Raw genomic sequence first — 22287 nt, forward strand, 5'->3', positions numbered from 1 at the left:
CTAAATCAGGCCATCTGTTCAAGATAACCATTTTCACAGTGGCCAACCAGATGCCTGGCATAGCCAGCAAGCAGGACCTGAGAACAACTTCACAGCTGGTTCCCAGAAGCAGACATTAAGAGCCAAACTGCCCCAGATGGCAGACATAGAACATAACCATCAAGTTTAGTAGCCATCAATACACAAATTCATGGAAGATGAGGGTAATCTGCAATTTAACACATCCAAGTTGTTGGACACCATTACTTCTTCTGATACCAGATTCCAAAGATTAAATACTTGCTGTGTGATGCAGTTATTGCTTCAATCTGTCCTGAATTTTCCCTCCTTCCGTTTCATTGCTTGTCCACAGGTTCTATTGTTATGAGAGAAGGTTACTTGACAGAATTGCACTATAGCCCAAAGTCAGCTGCAGTTAAATAATTATTCAGTATCTTTATTGTGATCCATCGACCATAACATGGATTCAGAATAAAATACAGATACATACAGACAACCCCCCAGGGAAGGAAGACCAAAGCGTTATTTGTTTAGTCAACATACCCATGACTAAGCAAAGAACACTTTGGTCTTCCTTCCCTGGGGGTTGTCTGTATGAATCTGTATTTTATTCTGAATCCATGTTATGGGCCGTTGCACCACAATAAAGATTATTATTATTGGTCTTCCTTCCCTGGGGTTGTCTGTATGAAATGGGCTAAAGAACTAGGACATAATATAGAAATGGGTGGGAAAGGTTGTGAAAAATTGATATGAAATATACTTCCTATTATACTCCCAAAGGAAATAGTATGAAAATAATGTATAGATGGTATTTATCACCTAACAAATTGGCTAAAGTTTGTAAATAATTCTGGAAGTATAAATGGTACATGGAACTTTCTTTTATATGTGGTGGACTTTTAAGAAGGTGAAGGTTTTTTGGCAAATGTTATATGATGAGATATAAAAGATTTCTAAAGTGATTATATACAAAAAGCAAAAACAAAAAAGCAGAAAATTTTCTCTTAGAGATTATAGGGGAAGAAGTTCCAAAAAAATGTATTTTAAGTTGTTTATGTATGTAACAACAGTGGCTAGGATTCTCTAAGAACAAAAATGGAAGGAAGTAGAAGTTACCACCAAAGAATGGATAAGTAAGGTGATGGATTATGCAGAATTGGCAAAGTTAACAGGCAAAATAAGAGAATCTAAGGATGATTGCTTTGTGGAAAAATGGAAGCCCATTTCAGACTATTTAAGGAAATTATTGTATGATGAAGTCACAAGCAGGATTTGAATTATGAGCAGCATAAGAAATTAAAGAATAAAGTATTGATGCGTTGGTATAAGAAATAGAAGGTATTGTGCAGCAGAGGGAAAGAAGTAAAAAGACCGTGGAAAATGGGGTGGGGAGTCTGAAAAATTGATTATGCATTGATTATATCATTTTTTTGAAAATTTAATAAGAAATTATTACACTGTAACAAAAGGAAGAGAGGGAGGGAGGAGAAATGGGGTGAAACCGTGTGTTGATTTTGGGGTTGTTTTCCACAGGGCCGAAACGTCAGTTAAATGGGAAGGTGTGTTCGACCTGTTTTCCTTCTCTCTCAAAAGCCTGTGAGCGCTCAAAGACCATCAAGTGTTATATTGCTGAGACCCAGTGCATTGAGTTTGTTCTTGCTCATGGTAAGTAGCACTGCCAACCAATGAGGTGGAGACAGGGTGGTGGACTGCTCTCTTGCTCTGTTTGTGGCTTTCTGCCAGAAAATGCTCTATGTGTATTGGTAGGGGAAAGTTCTATTTTTCTGAAACCATAACTGTGGTTATATGCCTGTTGTCTTTGTCCATGGAGTTTTCTTGGCAGGGATACTGGAGTGGCTTGCCAGTTCCTGCTCCAGGTGGATCACGTTTGGTCAAAACTCTCCACTATGACCTGTTCATCTTGGGTGCCCTGCTCGGCATAGTTCATAGCTTCTCTGAGTTCTTCAAGCCCCTTCGCCACGGCAAGGCAGTGATCCATGAAGGCTCAAGCAGTATGTGGACCGAGAACTCCCAGAAGTGCAAGCTGGATTTAGAAGAGGCAGAGGAACCAGAGACCAAATTGCAAACATTCGCTGGATTATGGAGAAAGCTAGAGAGTTCCAGAAAGACATCTACTTCTGCTTCATTGACTATGCAAAAGCCTTTGACTGTGTCAACCACAGCAAACTATGGCAAGTTCTTAAAGAAATGGGAGTGCCTGATCACCTCATCTGTCTCCTGAGAAATCTCTACGTGGGAGAAGAAGCTACAGTTAGAACTGGATATGGAACAACTGATTGGTTCAAAATTGAGAAAGGAGTACGATAAGGCTGTATTTTGTCTCCCTCCTTATTTAACTTATATGCAGAATTCATCATGCGAAAGGCTGGGCTGGATGAATCCCTAGCTGGATTTAAGATTGCTGGAAGAAATATCAACAACCTCAGATATGCAGATGACACAACCTTGATGTCAGAAAGTGAGGAGGAATTAAAGAACCTTTTATTGAGGGTGAAAGAGGAGAGCGCAAAATATGGTCTGAAGCTCAACATCAAAAAAACGAAGATCATGGCCACTGGTCCCATCACCTCCTGGCAAATAGAAGGGGAAGAAATGGAGGCAGTGAGAGATTTTACTTTCTTGGGCTCCATGATCACAGCAGATGGTGACAGCAGCCACGAAATTAAGAGACGCCTGCTTCTTGGGAGGAAAGCAATGACAAACCTAGACAGCATTTTAAAAAGTAGAGACATCACCTTGCCAACAAAGGTCCGTATAGCAAAAGCTATGGTTTTCCCAGTAGTGATGTATGGAAGTGAGAGCTGGACCATAAAGAAGGCTGATCGCCGAAGAATTGACGCTTTTGAATTATGGTGCTGGAGGAGACTCTTGAGAGTCCCATGGACTGCAAGAAGATCAAACACATCCATTCTTAAGGAAATCAGCCCTGAGTGCTCACTGGAAGGACAGATCCTGAAGCTGAGGCTCCAATACTTTGGCCACCTCATGAGAAGAGAAGACTCCCTGGAAAGACCCTGATGCTGGGAAAGATGGAGGGCACAAGGAGAAGGGGACGACAGAGGACGAGATGGTTGGGCAGTGTTCTCGAAGCTACGAACATGAGTCTGACCAAACTGCGGGAGGCAGTGGAAGACAGGAGTGCCTGGCGTGCTCTGGTCCATGGGGTCACGAAGAGTCGGACACGACTGAACGACTAAACAACAACTGTGGTAATGATCTTTGCTTTGCATGTATATAGATGAGACTCTATATTCCTGCGGTGGGAATATCTAAATTTTAAACATCCATGTCAAATTGATCACATGTATGGTTCTGCGATGCTTTCTATACTTGCTCAATACACTTAATAAACAATAAAATGCTCTGATTCTCTCTTCTGCACACAAACTCACTGTTACTGCCCAGGCACTCATGTGAAAATGTCTCTTTTTCTTTACAAGATGACAGTGCAATTCCTGACAAGCATTTCTATGGCTGTGCATCACCAACGTTTTGTAAATGGGCCAAGAATTCAAATCATAGTGATGTCCTTTCAGGCACTATAACCAGAGCACGATGCTGTTGTTGTTATTGTTGTTCCCCATATACGAAAGTGTTTATTACTATACGCCACCGCCACAGCTAGAACCCTCTAAGGAAGAATGGCAGTGTATAATGTTCGAATATGCTGAACTGGCTGTTTTGACAAATACATAGCTTAGCAGGTCTTGAGTAAATCCAGCACAGTTGATTTAGATAGAGTAACTAATATATAGCAAATTGGATGATTAAAAAGATGTGGATTACACAGAGTAGTAGAAAAGCAAAAGAACCAGGAAAAGCGTGGAAGGGAAGTCGTATGATATACGTATACATGCTATATTTGGTATGAAGTTGTAAATATCCTTTTTCTGTTTTTAAAAATGCCTTCTTATCCAATGAGATAGAAGCTTCCGCTGCAATCTTTCATGATAAACACTATGACAAACCATTTGAATAGCCAGCCTGTGTTCCATTGGGAGGTAAAATGGAATAAGTAAACCAGATAACAAAAGGAGTATCAACAGTCCAGGTTCCTATAAATGATAAAGGGGCTGCGTTGTCTATAAAAGTTTCCTCTTGTTTCGTTTAGTGAAACTGGAGATAGAGAGGTAGGTAGGGGCTGCCCTTGCCTCCCAGGCCAGGGGTTCTCAACCCCAGGAGCAGATAAGAAAAGGTCTCCATAGTATCTCAACCTGTTCTTGCTTTTGGCTTCCCTCACTCAGCCACATGAGCAGTTGGCTCAAATGAGATAAAATTATGAAAGCACACTTTTTCAGCAGGTGCATTACAGGAAGACTCCTCTTCAGCAGCTGCACTGCATGGGCACCACTTCAAGGTAATTAAGAGTTTGGCTGTTGTTAGCAGCTTTCCTGTAAATTTCAGCTGGAGAGAACTTGCATCACCCTGGACATAACTTGCATCAGGCCATCTACTCAAGAAAACTATTTCCACAGTGCCCAACATGATGCCTGTGCATAGCCAGCAAGCAGGACCTGAGAACGACACCATTCTCCCAACTGCTGGTTTACAATAAGAGACTTTCTGAGCCATACTGCCCCAACAGCAAAGGTAGAACATAACCATCAGGTTTAGTAGCCACCTATAGACATATTCATGGAGGAAACGGGTAATCCAAAATTTAACATACCCTAGTTGTTGGCCACCATTACTTCTTTTGCTACCAAATTCACAAGATTAATTAAATGTGTGAGGCTATTTTTGCTTTAATCTATCCTGAATTTTCTATTGTTCCATTTCATTGCATGCCCACCAATTCTAGTGTTATAAGCGAATGAAGGCAACTAGTCATGATGGCTATATTTCCCCCGGAATAGCAGCCATTCATCCTCTTAGTAACAGATGCTGGAGATCACAGGTGAGAGAGGCTACTCGGCTCCTGCCTTGTTTTCTGGGTTTCCATCAAGTATCTGCTTCCGCTCCCTGAGAACAAAAATCTGTACTAAATGAGCCTTTGATGTGATCCAGCAGGGATCCTCTTTTCTTTTTTCTTTTAATCATTTTATTGATCTGCACTGTATATTGTTCCAAGTTTTTATCTCAAATAATTGCAAAATCAGCCAGCACATAACTCCTGCTTTCCTTGGAGAAAGGGGGGAATATATTTTTCCATGCTGCGTCACATTAGCGCCATCTTGCCTCCTCTTCCATCTTTATCAAGTCTTTGAAGTCTTAAATAACGCTCCGCAATTAAATGCCTAATTATAAATAGAAGTCCATCTGTACTCTTTTTTTTTTTTAAAAAAAAGTTCTTAATGAGGCTTGGCATTGAAAACCAATTGCAGATGTTAAGTAGAGGAAACAAACCATACCAAACACCTCTGTTATCCAAACTTCATCATGAGAATCTATTTGAAGTCCGAGCTTAAACCCCCAAGGACTGTACACTTCTGCAGGTTTTTTCTTAAGCTTCTTCTATCCAGTCCATGTCTGTTCATTGTCCAAATCTATTCATTTTTTTCAAACAGATGTTCCCGGCTATGAGAATGGCATCGGAGAATGCTGGCCGTACTGTGCTCTGCAACCCAGTGTCCTGCCACTTGCACCTTGATGTAAGTCGGCATTCTCGGACAATCTGTGGGTCTACGAGACAGTACTCCCCCAACATGGGGAGTCTGCCAGGGCTAATTACCCCCATATCAGCCCTGAATTACCGGCACGGCTGGGGTCTGGTCCTATAGGAGTCAGCCATTTCCCACTACCAGAAACAGGAAGCCCAGCAGGGGTCCTCTTATGTCTCTGACTCCTGAATCCTTCTGTGCATTTCCAGAGGCTTATCAAATAATTGTAATTTGCCCAGGTTGTCTAATGCTGTGTAGCAAATTTCCAAAATAACTGTGCACCAAAGCTGTGGTACCAGAATGTTGAATTAGATGGGCCTTTGGGGTGATCCAGCAGGGATCTGCCTATGTTCTGAATCCCTCAGTGGCTGTCCAGAGTTCTGTATAACAGTAGTAATGTGCCCTGGCTGCCTAGTGCTGAGTAGCAAATCTCCAGAAAGGCAGCTACAAATGTCCCCAGTGGACTGTTTTTTAGAATTTTATTCAATTTCCCCCTCTTAATAAATAGGGTGGGAAGCTTTCATGGTGTACAGTATTGTTTTAACTTTTTGTGATGTCCTTCTGATATTGTAAGCCACCTGGAGATTGCTTTGAAATATGAAACATGAAGTAGTATATAGGTATGTAGGGGCTGCACTTGACTCCCAGGCCAGGAGTTCTCAACCCCAGGAGCAGATTATAAAAGGGCTCCATGGTGTCTCAACCTGTTTTCTCCTTTGGCTTCCCGCACTCAGCCACATGAGCAGTTGGCTCAAATGAGATGAAATTATGAAACAAACTTCTTCAGCAGGTACATTATGGAAACACTCTTCTTCAGCAGGTGCACTGAGTGGGCAGCACTTGGAGGCAGTTAAGAGTTTGGCTGTTGTAAGCAGATTTTCCAGAATCTTCAGCTGGCCAGAACTTACATCAGTCTCTTGTATCAGACCATCTGCTCAACTAAACTACTTCACAGTGGCCTACCAGATGCCTGTGCAAGGGCTGAAAGCTGAAGCTAAGGGCCACACCACGCTCTCCACTACTGGTTCCCAGCGACAGACATTCAGAGCCATGCTGCCCCAACAACAGATGTAGAACATATCCATCAGGTTTACTAGCCATCCATGGGCAAATTCATGGGAGGTAAGGGTAATCCTTTTTCATCTTCACACCCATGTCCATGTCCTACCACTCCCTCCTTTTGTATATACCCGCCTGCCCCCCCCCCAGAGATAAACCAGCCTGTGGTAACTTCCTGCCTAACACTGCAACTACAAAGGCTTCTTCCCACCTTTCTCCAACATATGAAGCCACCAACCCCTCCTATACTGCAGCCTCTTTCATGCGCCTGCTTTTGATTCCCTATGTCCCCAGGCCTGCTACGCCTTCCATTTTCACAACCCCCCTTACACACCTGTTTTCAGCTGCTCTTCCTTTTCCTCTATTGCTCTTTACTTACCTCAACTCTACCTTGCAGACAGATCTCCCATTTCCACCCCTTCTCCTCTCTCCTATTCTGCAGTCTCCTTTGCACACGCATCATTATCACTCACTTTTTTCTTCCTCCCTGGCTTTTTTACTCTCCTTTTGTTACACAAAAAGTGGGATTGCTGCTACAGCTAACCCCCCCCCACCGTACTAAGAGACACACAATCTCACTACGTTCTGCTAGGTTCCCTCGGTCAGAGCAGGGAAATAAAGTGGTATATAAAAAGCAAAGCAGGCTAAGTAAGCATTTGGTCATTTATTTCTTGCAACAAAGATTCAACCTCTCTAAGGACAAAGAACAGAAGACCCTGAACAATGAGGTTTTTTTAAAAAAATGTTTTGACATTTCCAGCCCATAGGTAAGAAATCCCACCCCACCAACAGCAGCAGAACATAGACACACGTTAGTTAAACTCCACAAAAACAGGAGGAGTGACAAGTCAGAATTATAGTTTGTCAGTTGCAGGCCTCACACATTCTGGCCAAAATTTGTTGTGAGTGGGAAATGATTCCCGCGTCATGCAGGAGGCGCTCCGCTCCCTGCTTCAACTCCAGGGGCTGGCGCGCCACGCCCCTCCCCGATTGGTCACCCAATAGGGAAGCTCGGCGGGGGCGTGGCTTGCCATTCAAATGCGGCCGCGCCAGCCATCCCCACCATTGCACACACATTTTCTACGAGTCAGTTTCCTGATCCAGCTCCCTCCTCTCCGCAACCTCTTGTCTAGTTATCCGGACGAAAGGGCAGCATCCTTTCTTTGGAAGGGTTTTTTCCAGAGGGTTTCAGAATATCAGTAACCGACTCTTTAATTGCAAAGGATTTCCCCTAACCAGATGTCAGTAAGGGAAAGGCTAGAGGTAGCAGAAAAGAAAATAGCTAAAGAAGTGGCCACAGGGAGGGTGGCTGGTCCATTCGAACACCCCCCTATCCCAAACCTGCACATCTCGCCCCTTGGTATTGTACCCAAAAAGACCCCTGGTGAGTTCAGATTAATTCACAACCTTTCTTACCCTAAGGGTGGCTCAGTATACGATGCCATTCCACTGGAATTGTGCTCAGTAAAATATGCGACTTTCGATCAGGCAGCAAGACTTATCCGGAATTTTGGTCACGGGGCACTCTTGGCAAAATGTGACATAGAGTCAGCCTTCTGTCTATTGCCGGTTCATCCCAATGACTTCCATTTGCTGGGATTCAAATTTCAAGGGAAATATTACATTGTCAAGGCTATGCTGATGGGTTATTCTGTAACAGAACCAACTCACCTGGGGTGACACGTTAACTCGGTGGCTCTCTAGTCGTTGGGAAGCCCAATACCAGTGAATGTGCTTCCCTTCTGGAGGCCTTTGCAGCTTTGGCCCAGGAGCTGGGAGTTCCCCTCGCGGCAGATAAGACAGACCCTCAACGCATCTTACTTACCTGGGTATAGAACCTGACACAGCAGCTCAATCCGCCCGCCTGCCAGAGGAGAAAATAATTGCCCTTAAGGAAACAATTTGTCAAACCCTTCCCTAATAATAATAATAATAATAATATAAAAATAAAAAAGTCACTCTTAGACAGGTCCAGTCCTTGCTAGATCATTTCAACTTCGCATGTAGAGTAGTTTCACCAGGCCGCCCATTTTGCTCCCGCTTAGCCAGGCTGTCAGTGGGCCTCAAGCATCCACACCATAGAGTAAGACTCCCCAAGTCGGTCAAGGCAGACCTTGAGATGTGGCTCAGATTTCTGGAACACTACAACAGAGTCTCCCTATGGCAGGAAATCCTTAATTTGGCCTCTGATTTCCAGGCCCACTCCAATGCAGAGGGGTCCCTGGGCTTTGGTCTGTTCTTTAAGGAACATTGGTGTGCACAACAATGGGCAGCAGAGTGGCAAGGGAAGGCCATCATGCAGGATCTCACTTTTCTGGAGTTTTTTCTCATAGTTGTGGCTGTTCACATATGGACCGAGGAGTTCCGGAATCACCGGGTGTGCTTCAGAACTGATAACCAGGCGGTGGTTAACATACTGGCTAGCAGTCATTGTGTTCCGAGAGGGGTCTCGCCTACTTCAATCATTTGTGCTCCGATGCCTTGCTTCCGGTTGTTAGCACATTGGGCTCAGCTGCTGCCAGAACCCTTTCCGGATCACCTACGGAACCTTGGAGACACGAAGTGATCAAGGGAGTATTAGCGTTTGTTGCATCCTCTACCCTCAGGTCTTATAAGAAAGTATGGTGCGACTTCACGGGTTTCAGGTCCAAAGTATCGTCCCTTTCCCCTAATGTATGAAACCTAGGTCAATTTGCTGGTCGAAGTTTGAGGCCCGGCTGTTCTCTGCGGCATATGCTATAGCCTTCTTTGGTGCCTTTAGGGTTGGCGAGGTGGTAGCAGAAGCTACCTCAAGTGGAACAATGCGCAGCCTCCTCCTGGAGGACGTGCAGGTGTCCAGTTCAGGCAGGATGGTGCGGGTGCATCAGTCTAAGACGGACCAGGGCGGTAAGGGCACCATAGTCCAACTCACGTCCTCCAGCCAGAAGGGCCCATGCCCAGTAAAGGACACCAGGCGATACCTTTACCTCAGACCTCCCGGCCCTGGCCCGCTCTTTATTCAACTTTCCTAACAGATCACATCATATGTGACTTCACGCCTTAGTGATAATGTCAGCGGTGTCCCATACAGAAGTGTACTATATTTTTGGAACCTTATTATATAGGAAAACCCTTTAAAAAACAAAACATTTAGAATACATTCCCATTGATAAACCATTGGTTCATTCATAAAAGCAGGGTAAAATGGCTATTTCTGAAAGCATGTGATGCTCCATGATGAGGCTTGCTACAAGGTAATAAAAGGTTTCTAGATAATCTTTGGGTACAGTAGGAAGACAGGGATGGAAGTGCTTGTTTTAAACAACAGCAGAGATTTGAGTGGAGATGGAGGACACTTAAAAGAAAATGGAGGTAAAAGAGTGATGGAGAGACACTGAGGATTTTAATAATGATGATAAGGAGGGGAAGGGGAGGGGGAGGAGGATGAATACCAGAGATGGGTAAAACACAAAAGATAACATGAACAAAGTAACACAAGACAGCCTTTCCAAACTCCCTTCTTGCTGCATTTGAATACAGTGGTACCTCGGGTTAAGTACTTAATTCTTTCCAGACGTCCATTCTTAACCTGAAACTGTTCTTAACCTGAAGCACTACTTTAGCTAATGGGGCCTCCTGCTGCGGCCGTACCACCGGAGCACGATTTCTCTTCTCATCCTGAAGCAAATTTCTTAACCAGAGGTACTATTTCTAGGTTAGCGGAGTCTGTAACCTGAAGCGTATGTAACCCGAGGTACCACTGTATTCTGTTCAGTTGCCACATCTCTTTATGGAAATCAGTGACAGTCTTCCAGAAGCCCCTTCCATGCCATCCTGCTCTCACTGTAATAACACAGGAATTGTAAGTCAATGAGTCCCTTTCTGTAACTCCGTGCATTTCACCAAATGCCCTTCCAGTCTACAACCACCTCAGTTTCACCACAATGGCCATGAGGTCAAGAGGTTCACTGTTAGGTACAAAGTCACGAACAATTGGTACATCACATGAACGTATATTTATCTTCCCAGTGATCTTGTGATATTGGAACCTGTTTACATTGCTGGATCCAGCGAAGTTTACGTTTTTCATTTTATGATCTCCATAGTTTAACTATGCACACTTTGAAAAAGCACCTTCCTTGATCTGTCCTGAATATTCCAGCATTCCATTTCCTTCTGTGTCTAGCATTATCAGAGAAGCTGAAGAAGTCTTCTATATCCATTTTTTCTGTGGCATGCATAATCTTAAATAGATTTCTCACCTCTCTTTTTTGTTTTTCCTCTAAGCTGAAATGTCTCAAATTTTATAATCTTTCCTTGTGTGGGCGTTATTCCAAGCCCTTCAGCATCATGATTCCCCTTTTCTGCAACTTTTCTAAATCTAAAATACCCTTTGTGAGTTGAGGTCAATGTACACAATAATGCAAATATGATCACAGCATACATTTCTATACCGGTGTCAATGATATTGACATTTTTATATTCAACTCATTTCCTGATGAGCCTAGATGTGGAATTTGCCATTCTCAGAACTGCTGTATGGAGAAATGTCGAAGGGTATTGTCAGGGAACTGCCATCGGAGCTGGAGGCAGAGAGAAGGCTCCAGAGGGATGCCGGAGAGGGTCCCAGTAGGGAGAGAGGCAGCCCATCCGCTGGGGAAGGAAATCAGCATACCACCAGTGGAGAAGGGGGGCAGATGGGGGAATCGGAGAGGTGGCTCCAGGACTCCTCGCCGGAGACCAGCAGAGAGAGTACTGGTACTCCGCTGCCCACACCCTCCCTGCGCAGAAGACTTCCGCGCAGGGAGAGTAGGAGAAGACTGGGCGTCAAACAGCTTTTATGCTGGAAGAGGTTCAAGAAACGCCCACTGACGGATTCTGCCAGCGACTGAGGCAGCCACAAAACTTGAGGCTGTCCAGACAGAAAGGGTTCAACCAGGTAACCTAGCCAGGAGTGGCGGCAACTTACGCACGAGCAACCCCTAGAACCATTACAGCAATCCGTCAGTCTCCAATGTTGCTTGTGCGCAGCTCCAGAGAGGCAGCACGATGAGTCAAACCAGGGGAGCCGGAGATAAGGAGGAGCAAGCAGCTGGAGTGCAAGGTCTGGTAGAGAGAAACCAAGACTTGGAACAGCATGTAGCTCTCCTGATGGCGCGGCTGGATGAAAGGCGGGCTCAGGATGCACAGGTCAGACCCACACCCATCGCAAGGAAAGTACCGGGGCTGGTACACAAGTTTGGGGGGTAACCCCAGGACTACAATGCGTTCCGAATGGAAATAAAGTACGCTTTGGAACTGCAGCATAATGACTTTGAGAACGATGGGGAGAGGGTAGCCTACATGGTGGGGCATCTGCAGGGGGGCACATGAATGGATCAGGCCCCTCATGGCAACGCAGAATGATGCCTTGAAGGACCGTAAGAAATTCTTCCAGGCAATGAATGCGATGTATTCCAGTGAAGTGGAACAAAGTGTGACTCGACGAGAACTGATGGGGTGCAAGCAGGGGAGCCAAACAGTTAGAGATTACTGGTCGTGCTTTGCAATGTTGATCCACCGACTCGGGTGGGATCTGGACTCTGAACCAATTCAAATGTTGTTTGAGGAGGGGTTGTCCCCAACTGTGAAGGACGAGCTGTCCCACGCGCCCCGCCCACAGTTGATGGATCAGCTGACCAAGGCTGTACTTGCGATTGGAGTACGGCAGTAAGCGCGGTCTCAGGAGAAATGCGAGAGGGGAATGTTGCCTTGACAACCGCATTCCTGAAATACCAAGACAGCTTTCGCAGGTGGCTGAGCCAATGGAAATTGATGGCGCGCGAGAGAGAGAGGTTTCAAACTCCAGTGAAGGTCGCAAGAGGGAGGGGAAGGATTGGAAAACAACCAAGAAGTGTTTCCTCTGCCAACGGCCAGGACATTTTGCCAGGGTCTGCACTCAAAGAAAGGCCTGGCAAGGGATGGTGGGGGCTGCCGGCTGTGAGGAGAAGGGGGAGGAAGGGCAGGGGCAGGGAAACGAGAACGCCTGGCTGCCAACCAGCGGGGCCGGCAGCCAGGCCAGCAACCAATAAAAGTGCCCCAGCCTGATCCCCCCAGGGCAGCTATAGCCATAGAAGTGGTGCTAGAACTCCCGAATGGGCTCCCAGTCAAGGTTGAGGGGCTGTTGGACTCAGGCAGCTCCTGCAATTTCTTCAGCAGGGACTTCACTCTGGAGCACCAACTCCACCTGCTACCCCTGGATTTTCCCTTGCAAGTGACCACCATCGATGGCAGGGAACTTCTGGGAGGGGAAGTGACACACCAGACCCCGCCAATGCGAATGAGGGTTTCCAGGCACATGGAGACCATTGCCTTTCACGTGGCCACACCGGCAGGACCTCCAATAATACTGAGGATGAGCTGGCTGGCACTGCATGATCCAGTAGTGTCATGGCATCAGCGGTCAGTCACCTTGGGGTCAGCTTACTGCTTGGAACACTGTCTGGGGGGGGGGACCCCAAGAATGACAGTGGCCAGGGTTGCTGGGCTAGCAGTGGGAACAAAAGGGGAGGTGCCACCACAATATACTGACCTAGAGGAAGTCTTCAGAAAGGAAGGAGGCGGATAAACTACCCCCCCATAAGCCCTTTGACTGCCAAATCAACTTACTCCCAGGGGCTCAACTACCGATCGGTAAGCTGTATGCCATGTCTGACAGGGAGATGCAGGAGTTGCGGCAGTTTATTGACAAGAACCTGAAGAGGGGGTTCATGAGGGAATCAAAGGTGGTGGGGGGCAGTCCGGTGTTCTTTGTGGACAAGAAGGAGACTAATCAGCCCAGGTCAGTCGTAGATTATAGGGCCCTGAACATGGTATCAGAACCCGTGACCTTCCCAATGCCAAGGATTGATGACATTTTAACACAGGTGAGGTGGGGAAAATTTTTTACCAAGCTGGATCTCAGGGGAGCATACAATTTGATTAGAATAAGGGAGGGGGACGAATGGAAAACCACCATGTTCACCCCCCTGTGGGCGTTTGAGTACTTAGTCATGCCATTTGGATTACTATCAGGCTACACCTGCTTTCAAGCTTTCAAGCACCACGTGTTGGGGCCCCTGCTGTACAAGAACTGTGTAGCCTTTTTGGACGACGTCTTAATCTATTCGGACAATGAGGAGCAACATGTCAGAGACATCAGGGAAGTGCTAAAGAGACTGCAGAAGCACCAGTTGTGGGTCAAGCTGGAAAAATGCCAATTTCACGCCAGAGAGGTCGAGTTTCTGGGGTACAAGTTGTCAGACAAGGGCCTAGCTATGGACCCAAGCAAGGTGCAGGCAGTGTTGGAGTGGAAGGCCCCCAAGACCTGGAAGGATGTGCAGAGGTTCCTAGGGTTCAGCAACTTCTACAGGAAGTTCATCAAGAACTTCGCCCACTTGACAGCACCCATCACAGATTGCCTCAGTAGCAAGAAGTTCGCTTGGGCAGAAAGTGCCCAGCAATCCTTTGAAAGACTGAAGAAGGCGTTCGCTTCGGAGGAGCAGCTCCTGCACGTTGATCTGGAGAAGCCCATGAGGCTGGAGACCAACACGTCCGACTAAGCCATTGGGGCAGTACTTTTGCAGCCAGGAGCGAAGCAGGACTGGAGGCCGTGTGCCTTTTTCTCGAGGATGCTGAGCAAGTCGAAGCAAAACTATAAAGTGTATGACCGTGAACTGCTTGCAATCTATGCGGTGTTTCACCGATGGAGACATCTGTTAATAGGGGCGCAGCACAAGATCCAGGTTTGTACTGATCACAAGAACTTAGAATACTGGAGGACCGCGCGAGTACTCAACCAGAGACAGATTCGATGGGCACAGGAGTTCGCCAAGTTTTCCTTCGAGATCTGATACGTGCCGGGAGAAGAAAACGTAAGAGCAGATGCGCTTTCCCAGAAGCCGGAGTACATGGAAGGAGAGGGACCGCCGGAGATGCGACACGTGATCCCCGAGGACCGATGGGTGTGTGGGGGAGCGTTGGTTGGGAAACGAGAACTGGGCGGGCTTACTAGAAATGACGCGTTCGCTCAAACTAAAATCAGGGAACTCTGAGATGGAAGGGAAAACCATGGAGGGTTTGAGGAAAAGGAAGGGCTGCTGTACTACAAGGGGGCGCTGTATGTACCGGGGGAGACCTTGAGGGGAAAGGTACTCAAACAACTCCACGACAACCCAACGGCGGGGCACTTTGGACAACACAAAACTATGCTGCTCGTCACCAGGCAGTTCTGGTGGCCAAGGGTAAGGGAAGATGTACGAGAATATGTACGGGGGTGCGACCACTGCCAAAGGGCCAAGGGGGAGAGGGCTGCCCCCGCAGGGTTACTGGAACCCTTACCCATGCCGGGAAAACCCTGGGAGGTGGTGTCCATTGATTTTATGACAGATTTGCCCAAGTCAAGGGGGAAGACAGCAGTCATGGTAGTCGTCGATCTACTGACGAAGATGTGCCATTTCATAGCTTGCTCACATGCGGTGACGGCAGAGGAGACAGCCAGGTTGTTTGTGGAGCACATCTTCAGGCTGCATGGGACTCCCTCGAGAGTCATCTCAGATCGCAGGAAACAATTTACTTCCCGGTTCTGGAGGAAGCTCATGAGCTTGCTGCAGGTCGAGGTGGGCTTCTCGACGGCGCGACACCCGGAAACCAACGGGCAAACAGAAAGAGCGAACAGTATACTCCAGCAATACCTACTCTGCTACGTGAGTGAGAGGCAGAACGATTGGGTAGAGAAACTACCGCTGGCTGAATTTGGGTACAATAACGCTGAACATGTATCCATGGGAATGAGCCCGTTCATGGCCAATTATGGGTGTCACCCCAGAGCCTTCCCAGGGAGGGGGGAGGAAGGATGGAGTGTACCTGTGGCAGAGCAGTTTCTGGAAGAAATGGAGGCCTTGCACCAGCAACTCAGGCTGAACTTGGAGCGGGCCAAGGAAGTTTACAAGAGGCAGGCCGACAAGCACCGTCAGGAGGGGGAGCCCTTACGGGTGGGAGACCGAGTGTGGTTGTCAACCCAAGGGTTACCCCTAAAGAATCAGACTGGGAGGCTCACCCCGCGGGAAGGTATCGGAGCAGGTGGGAAGTGGGTTTTGAATCCTTGGAGGATGGCGACAGCTCCTTCAGGGGATTCCCCACATCGTCGGCCGAGGAAAGGGACGAGGTTGGATCAGAAGGTCAAGCCCGGGGTGGAGGGGGTCCTGGGGGGGAGGTGGATGTCAGGGAACTGCCATCGGAGCTGGAGGCGGAGAGAAGGCTCCAGAGGGATGCCGGAGAGGGTCCCAGTAGGGAGAGAGGCAGCCCATCCGCTGGGGAAGGAAATCAGCGTACCACCAGTGGAGAAGGGGGGCAGATGGGGGAATCGGAGAGGTGGCTCCAGAACTCCTCGCCGGAGACCAGCAGAGAGAGTACTGGTACTCCGCTGCCCACACCCTCCCTGCGCAGAAGACTTCCGCGCAGGGAGAGTAGGTGAAGACTGGGCGTCAAACAGCTTTTATGCTGGAAGAGGTTCAAGAAACGCCCACTGACGGATTCTGCCAGCGACTGAGGCAGCCACAAAACTTGAGGCTGTCCAGACAGAAAGGGTTCAACCAGGTAACCTAGCCAGGAGTGGCGGCAACTTACGCACGAGCAACCCCTAGAACCATTACAGGTATGTATGTATGCATGCATGCATGTATGTATTTTAAAGTTTGTTTTTGTAATGTTTGTTTTTTTAAAGTTGTATTTTCTAATGTGTTTGTGTACACACACACAGTTGCATTTATTAATCTAGGGCTTTCTTTCCCCCTCATGCTTCCCTAATTGCAATACATAAATTAAAACATTTCTGCACTTAAAATACTGCAGTTTCCTCTATTGGCTATTGGGCTCATGCCTTGTTTTCTGGGGTTAGGCACTCTGGGAGCAGAATGCTGAACTAGAGGGGCCTGTGATGCAATCCAGCAAAAATCCTCTTATGTTCCTGACTCCTGAATCTCTCACTGGCTCTCCAGAATTCTGCCAAACAGTAGTAGTCTGCACTGGGTGCCTAGTGCAGCATGGCAAATCTCAAAAAAGCAGCTGCAAATGCAAACAATGGACTGCATTTTAGAGCTTTCTTCAATGTTTCCTCATGATAAGTTGGGTGGGGAGCTTTTCATTGTATTTGTTTGAACTTTTGTGATGCCCTTATGATAGTGTAAGCAACTCAGATTTCTTTGAAATATAGAGTGGTATAAATATATCATAAATCAATAAAATGACTAATCATTACCCATTTGTTCTTTTTATAAACACTCCTCTTTGCCACCGCAGATGACAAATATTCTTAATTTGATGAATACAGAGACAGAACATGGTTTTTATTTGCCACACCAATTTATTTTGATTATGAACAAAGAGAAATTTAACCCCTATACCATATTTTCATGAGCCTGAAAGCCCCCCTTTCCTACTTTAGCTTCTCTATTCCCTGCATCCCATTCACCCTGCACTAGAAGCCAAATAAAAGACTCAGGAGTCCTGTGAATGGCAGTCGCTCTTCCTCTCCCACCTCCAGGCAAGCACCCTCCACCTCAGCTGCTGCGAGAAACAGTGTGATCCAAAAGGAAGAAGACATTGCTCTCTCCTAACTACTCTTCAAAGGGGAGGCAGAGTATCACAGCATCGTGCTCTGGTTATAGTGCCTGAAAGGACATCACTATGATTTGAATTCTTGGCCCATTTACAAAATGTTGGTGATGCACAGCCGTAGAAATGCTTGTCAGGAATTGCACTGTTATCTAGTAAAGAAAAAGAGACATTTTCACATGAGTGCCTGGGCAGTAACAGGTGAGTTTGTGTGCAGAAGAGAGAATCAGAGCATTTTATTGTTTATTAAGTGTATTGAGCATGTATAGAAAGCATCTCAGAACCATACATGTGATCAATTTGACATGGATGTTTAAAATTTAGATATTCCCACCCCAGGAATATAGAGTCTCATCTATATACATGCAAAGCAAAGATCATTACCACAGTTATGGTTTCAGAAAAATAGAACTTTCCCCTACCAATACACATAGAGCATTTTCTGGCAGAAAGCCACAAACAGAGCAAGAGAGCAGTCCACCACCCTGTCTCCACCTCATTGGTTGGCAGTGCTACTTACCATGAGCAAGAACAAACTCAATGCACTGGGTCTCAGCATTATAACACTTGATGGTCTTTGAGCGCTCACAGGCTTTTGAGAGAGAAGGAAAACAGGTCGGACACACCTTCCCATTTAACTGACGTTTCGGCTCTGTGGAAAATAACCCCAAAATCAACACACGGTTTCAGCCCATTTCTCCTCCCTCCCTCTCTTCCTTTTGTTACAGTGTAATAATTTCTTATTAAATTTTCAAAAAAATGATATAATCAATGCATAATCAATTTTTCAGACTCCCCACCCCATTTTCCACGGTCTTTTTACTTCTTTCCCTCTGCTGCACAATACCTTCTATTTCTTATACCAACGCATCAATACTTTGTTCTTTAATTTTTTATGCTGCTCATATTTCAAATCCTGCTTATGACTTCATCATACAATCATTTCCTTAAATAGTCTGAAATGGGCTTCCATTTTTCCACAAAGCAATCATCCTTAGATTCTCTTATTTTGCCTGTTAACTTTGCCAATTCTGCATAATCCATCACCTTACTTATCCATTCTTTGGTGGTAACTTCTACTTCCTTCCATTTTTGTTCTTAGAGAATCCTAGCCACTGTTGTTACATACATAAACAACTTAAAATACATTTTTTTTTGGAACTTCTTCCCCTATAATCTCTAAGAGAAAATTTTCTCCTTTTTTGTTTTTGTTTTTTGTATATAATCACTTTAGACATCTTTTATATCTCATCATATAACATTTGCCAAAAAACCTTCACCTTCTTAAAAGTCCACCACATATAAAAGAAAGTTCCATGTACCATTTATACTTCCAGAATTATTTACAACCTTTAGCCAATTTGTTAGGTGATAAATACCATCTATACATTATTTTCATACTATTTCCTTTGGGAGTATAACAGGAAGTATATTTCATATCAATTTTCCACAATCTTTCCCATGCATCCATTTCTATATTATGTCCTAGTTCTTTAGCCCATTTTATCATTGCAGGTTTAACCAGCTCATCTTTTGTTTCCCATTCTAATAACATTTTATACATTTTTAAATCAATTTTTCTCTTCCTTCAAGCAGAACCTTTACAAAGTCAAAACTTTGATCCATAAAACCTTTTAATACATGTTTTCAAAAATACACATTAATTTGAAAATATTGGAAAAGTCAGAAGGATTATGAGCTTGGGTATCACCCAACTCGGATTTCTTCTAACTTTTTCAATTAAACTTGCATTTCCTAAAAAAAAAAACGATATGTTTTTCATTCATGTAAGACTTGATATCAGGTCCACACACTATACAAACTTCTCCTTATACAATTATTTAAAAATTCTCAATGTGCCTTTACCTTCCCATATCACAGGTAAGCCTTCCCATACCAATTCCCATGTCCTTCCAAATTTAACAAATTTGTATTCTGTAAAGATATGCATTTCTTTAACCAAATCAGCCAGGTTCTTCATAATATAATTTTAAGTCTGGCAATCAGAATCCATCTCTTTCCTTAACATCCATTAGGATTTTAAATTTGATCCTTGGTCATTCCCCCTGCCAGATGAATTTTCAAAAATGTATATTTCTATGATTCCTAGGCCTCATTTCGCAGTCCTGTGAGATGGTTGCGACATTTCCACTTCATTCTGTTTCAGGAATTCATTATACTGATGATGTAGATCTAGCTATGGACACGGGTGGCGCTGTGGGTAAAAGCCTCAGCGCCTAGGACTTGCCGATCGAAAGGTCGGCAGTTCGAATCCCCGCGGCGGGGTGCGCTCCCGTTGTTCGGTCCCAGTGCCTGCCAACCTAGCAGTTCGAAAGCACTCCCGGGTGCAAGTAGATAAATAGGGACCGCTTACTAGCGGGAAGGTAAATGGTGTTTCCGTCTGCTGTGCTGGTGCTGGCTCGCCAGAGCAGCGATGTCACGCTGGCCACGTGACCTGGAAGTGTCTCCGGACAGCGCTGGCCCTCGGCCTCTTGAGTGAGATGGGCGCACAACCCTAGAGTCTGTCAAGACTGGCCCGTACGGGCAGGGGTACCTTTACCTTTTTTAGATCTAGCTATTATCTCTAAAGATGAGACATAACACTTAAGGAACACTTAAATAACCAAGGACCCTGCATGGCTTCTTGTGCAACTATCCTGCATCTTCAGGCAGGGGAGGGAGAATAGAAAAGTGACCCATCCTCTTTTCTCATCCTGCATTAGTTGCTGGTTTAGGCTTGGACTTCAAGCTATTCTTTGTCTTTTACTCCCTTTTATTTGCTTGGGTTAGTTTGGGAGACTTCCCTTCCTTCCCTAGCAATTCAAACTGTCAATAGAAGTTAAACCTGTTATTTGAGGCCTTTGCATTTTTAATTGGCTTTTGCTTTCTTGTTATGAATTAATCATTAATTAATTATTTGTACCCCGCCTATCTGGCTGGGTTTCCCCAGCCACTCTGGGCAGCTTCCAACAAAGATTAAAAATACATTAAAATGTTACACATTAAGAACTTCCCTAAACGGTGCTGCCTTCAGATGTCTTCTAAATGTCAGGTAGTTGTTTATCTTTTGTCCATTTCACTTTATTTCCTTCAATCTGTGGAGCATTACTGGAAGTTTTCAGTTTCCTGTTCCCCAAGGTCATGGTTGAGGGGTCCTGCCACACCATATTAGAAGAGCCAGGATGTCACCCTGTAGCTGGTGTTTCAGAGGTGGAGTTACTACTAGGGAAACTATCTGAAGAAATGTGTATGCACACAAAAGCTCCTAACAATAACAAATTTAGTCTCTAAGGCGCTACTGGAAGGATTTTTTTTTATTTTGTTTCTATTAGGGGAACACTGTTTCCATGAGCCCTAGCTTCCATCACAGTGTCCCGTTGCACCAGAAGTAGTTTAGTCATGATGGCCACATGATCTGGAAAGCTGTCTGCACAGAAACGTCAGCTCCCTCTGCCTGAAAAGCGAGATGAGTGCTGCACTCCATAGCTGATTTCGACTGGACTCAACCATCCAGTGGTCCTTTACCTTTACCTTTTATCTTACTAAGAGACAGCATGGGGACCACCTTTAGTGTCCTCTAACCAGCTGCAGGGAAGCTTCATCTTGGGCTTCATCTAAGATTTCCAGTGTCAGCTGTATGATATCATTTGTCTAAGGGCAATCATGCAAAACCCCTAAAGCCTCAATGCTATTTATGCCCAACGGTATATACAAATATGCATATACTTACGTGTTAGAAGTTTCTCGACGCACGTTATACCATGACAACACTCCCTGAAATTAATCAAGTAACGACCATCTTCTTTGGTGAAACTATAGCTCTGCGTGCTGCAATCTGTAGTACATCCCTCTTCACCTTCGATCTTAAGAGAGCCATCTGTGAGAGAACATTAGAAGGAATACCTAGATCAGCAAAAATTCAAATCATTACTCTCCTGAACGAAATGCTTGTGATGCTCCCTTATATACATACATTGAGCAAATGGGTGAATAAAGAAAAAAAGTATCTCACAAGCACTGAATTTAGCAAGCTAATCCTTAAAGTAGTTTCTTCCAGAATCACCTCATAATTACAGTATAATTTCTTCTGCCAACCATGTGAATATTCCAGGATCGTTCCTTTAAAAGTTGCACTTAAATGAGACATGATTGACTGGATTTTCTGCACAAACTAAATGGCAAGGGCCTGGAATAGGTTGATCTGCCACCCAATGGATATCCAGCTAGTTGATCCATTGGCTGACTCAAGAAGCTGTCTTATAGTATGTAATATATATCTCAGAGAGTGGAGAATACAGACTTCTCTTTCCTCTATTTTTCTCCTTCTTTTGATCTCACTTCTGACCGGCTATCTTAAGGGAATAAATCTTTTTCCATGCACCTTGCTATGGGGAAATGTCTGCAAAGGTTTTCCTTTTTCATATGTGTGTGTGTGTGTGTGTGGCTTCAGCTGCTGCCAGGGTGTAACCAAAAGGGTTTGAGGCTTAGGTTGTTTCTATATACTGCAGGCCTATTTGGCAGCAGCTGCTTGCTTTCAGAACGAGTGGTGGGGCATTGTACAATGTTCATTTGATGGGGCTAGGATCAGGTAAATTCTTTCTGATTGATCTGAGAATCTCCATTCCATCCCTCCATTCCAGGAGTGAGTGCAGAATTCATAAAGATGCTCTACAGATGGTACTTGACACCTGTAAAACTGGCCAGAATGTATAAATCTAGATCAAACATCTGTTGGAGATGCAGGGAGATGGACGGCACCATGATCCACATGTGGTAGCACGGCAAAAAAAATCAGGAAATTTTGGGAAACAATTTACAATGAACTTATGTTTAAATATTCCTTCCCAAAGAAGCCCCAAGCCTTTCTGCTAGGTATAATGAGCAATGACATTCCAAAAAGTGTAAGGAAAATCTTTATGTATGCGGTAGCAGCAGCTAGGATTCTAATTGCTAAGGTATGGAAAGGGGATTCTATCCCCTCAACATTAGATTG

At 45.1% G+C, this 22287-nt stretch overlaps 2 protein-coding genes across 2 annotated transcripts in view; both read right to left on the bottom strand.

Annotated features, from left to right (window-relative positions):
• LOC310684728 (phospholipase A2 inhibitor and Ly6/PLAUR domain-containing protein-like) overlaps nucleotides 1-22287 on the bottom strand; it is a 50931-nt gene that overhangs the window by 20702 nt on the left and 7942 nt on the right. The window lies entirely within an intron of this gene.
• Nucleotides 17021-22287, bottom strand: part of LOC310684737 (phospholipase A2 inhibitor gamma subunit B-like) — a 179614-nt gene continuing 174347 nt past the window's right edge. Inside the window, exon 7 of the mRNA XM_083456240.1 lies at nucleotides 17021-17287. The gene's annotated coding sequence lies outside the window, so the exon portion shown is untranslated. The remainder of the gene's footprint in view (nucleotides 17288-22287) is intronic.

Source organism: Podarcis tiliguerta (genome assembly GCF_965153285.1).
Source record: "Podarcis tiliguerta genome assembly, chromosome: 8".
Taxonomy (NCBI): Eukaryota; Metazoa; Chordata; class Lepidosauria; order Squamata; family Lacertidae; genus Podarcis; species Podarcis tiliguerta.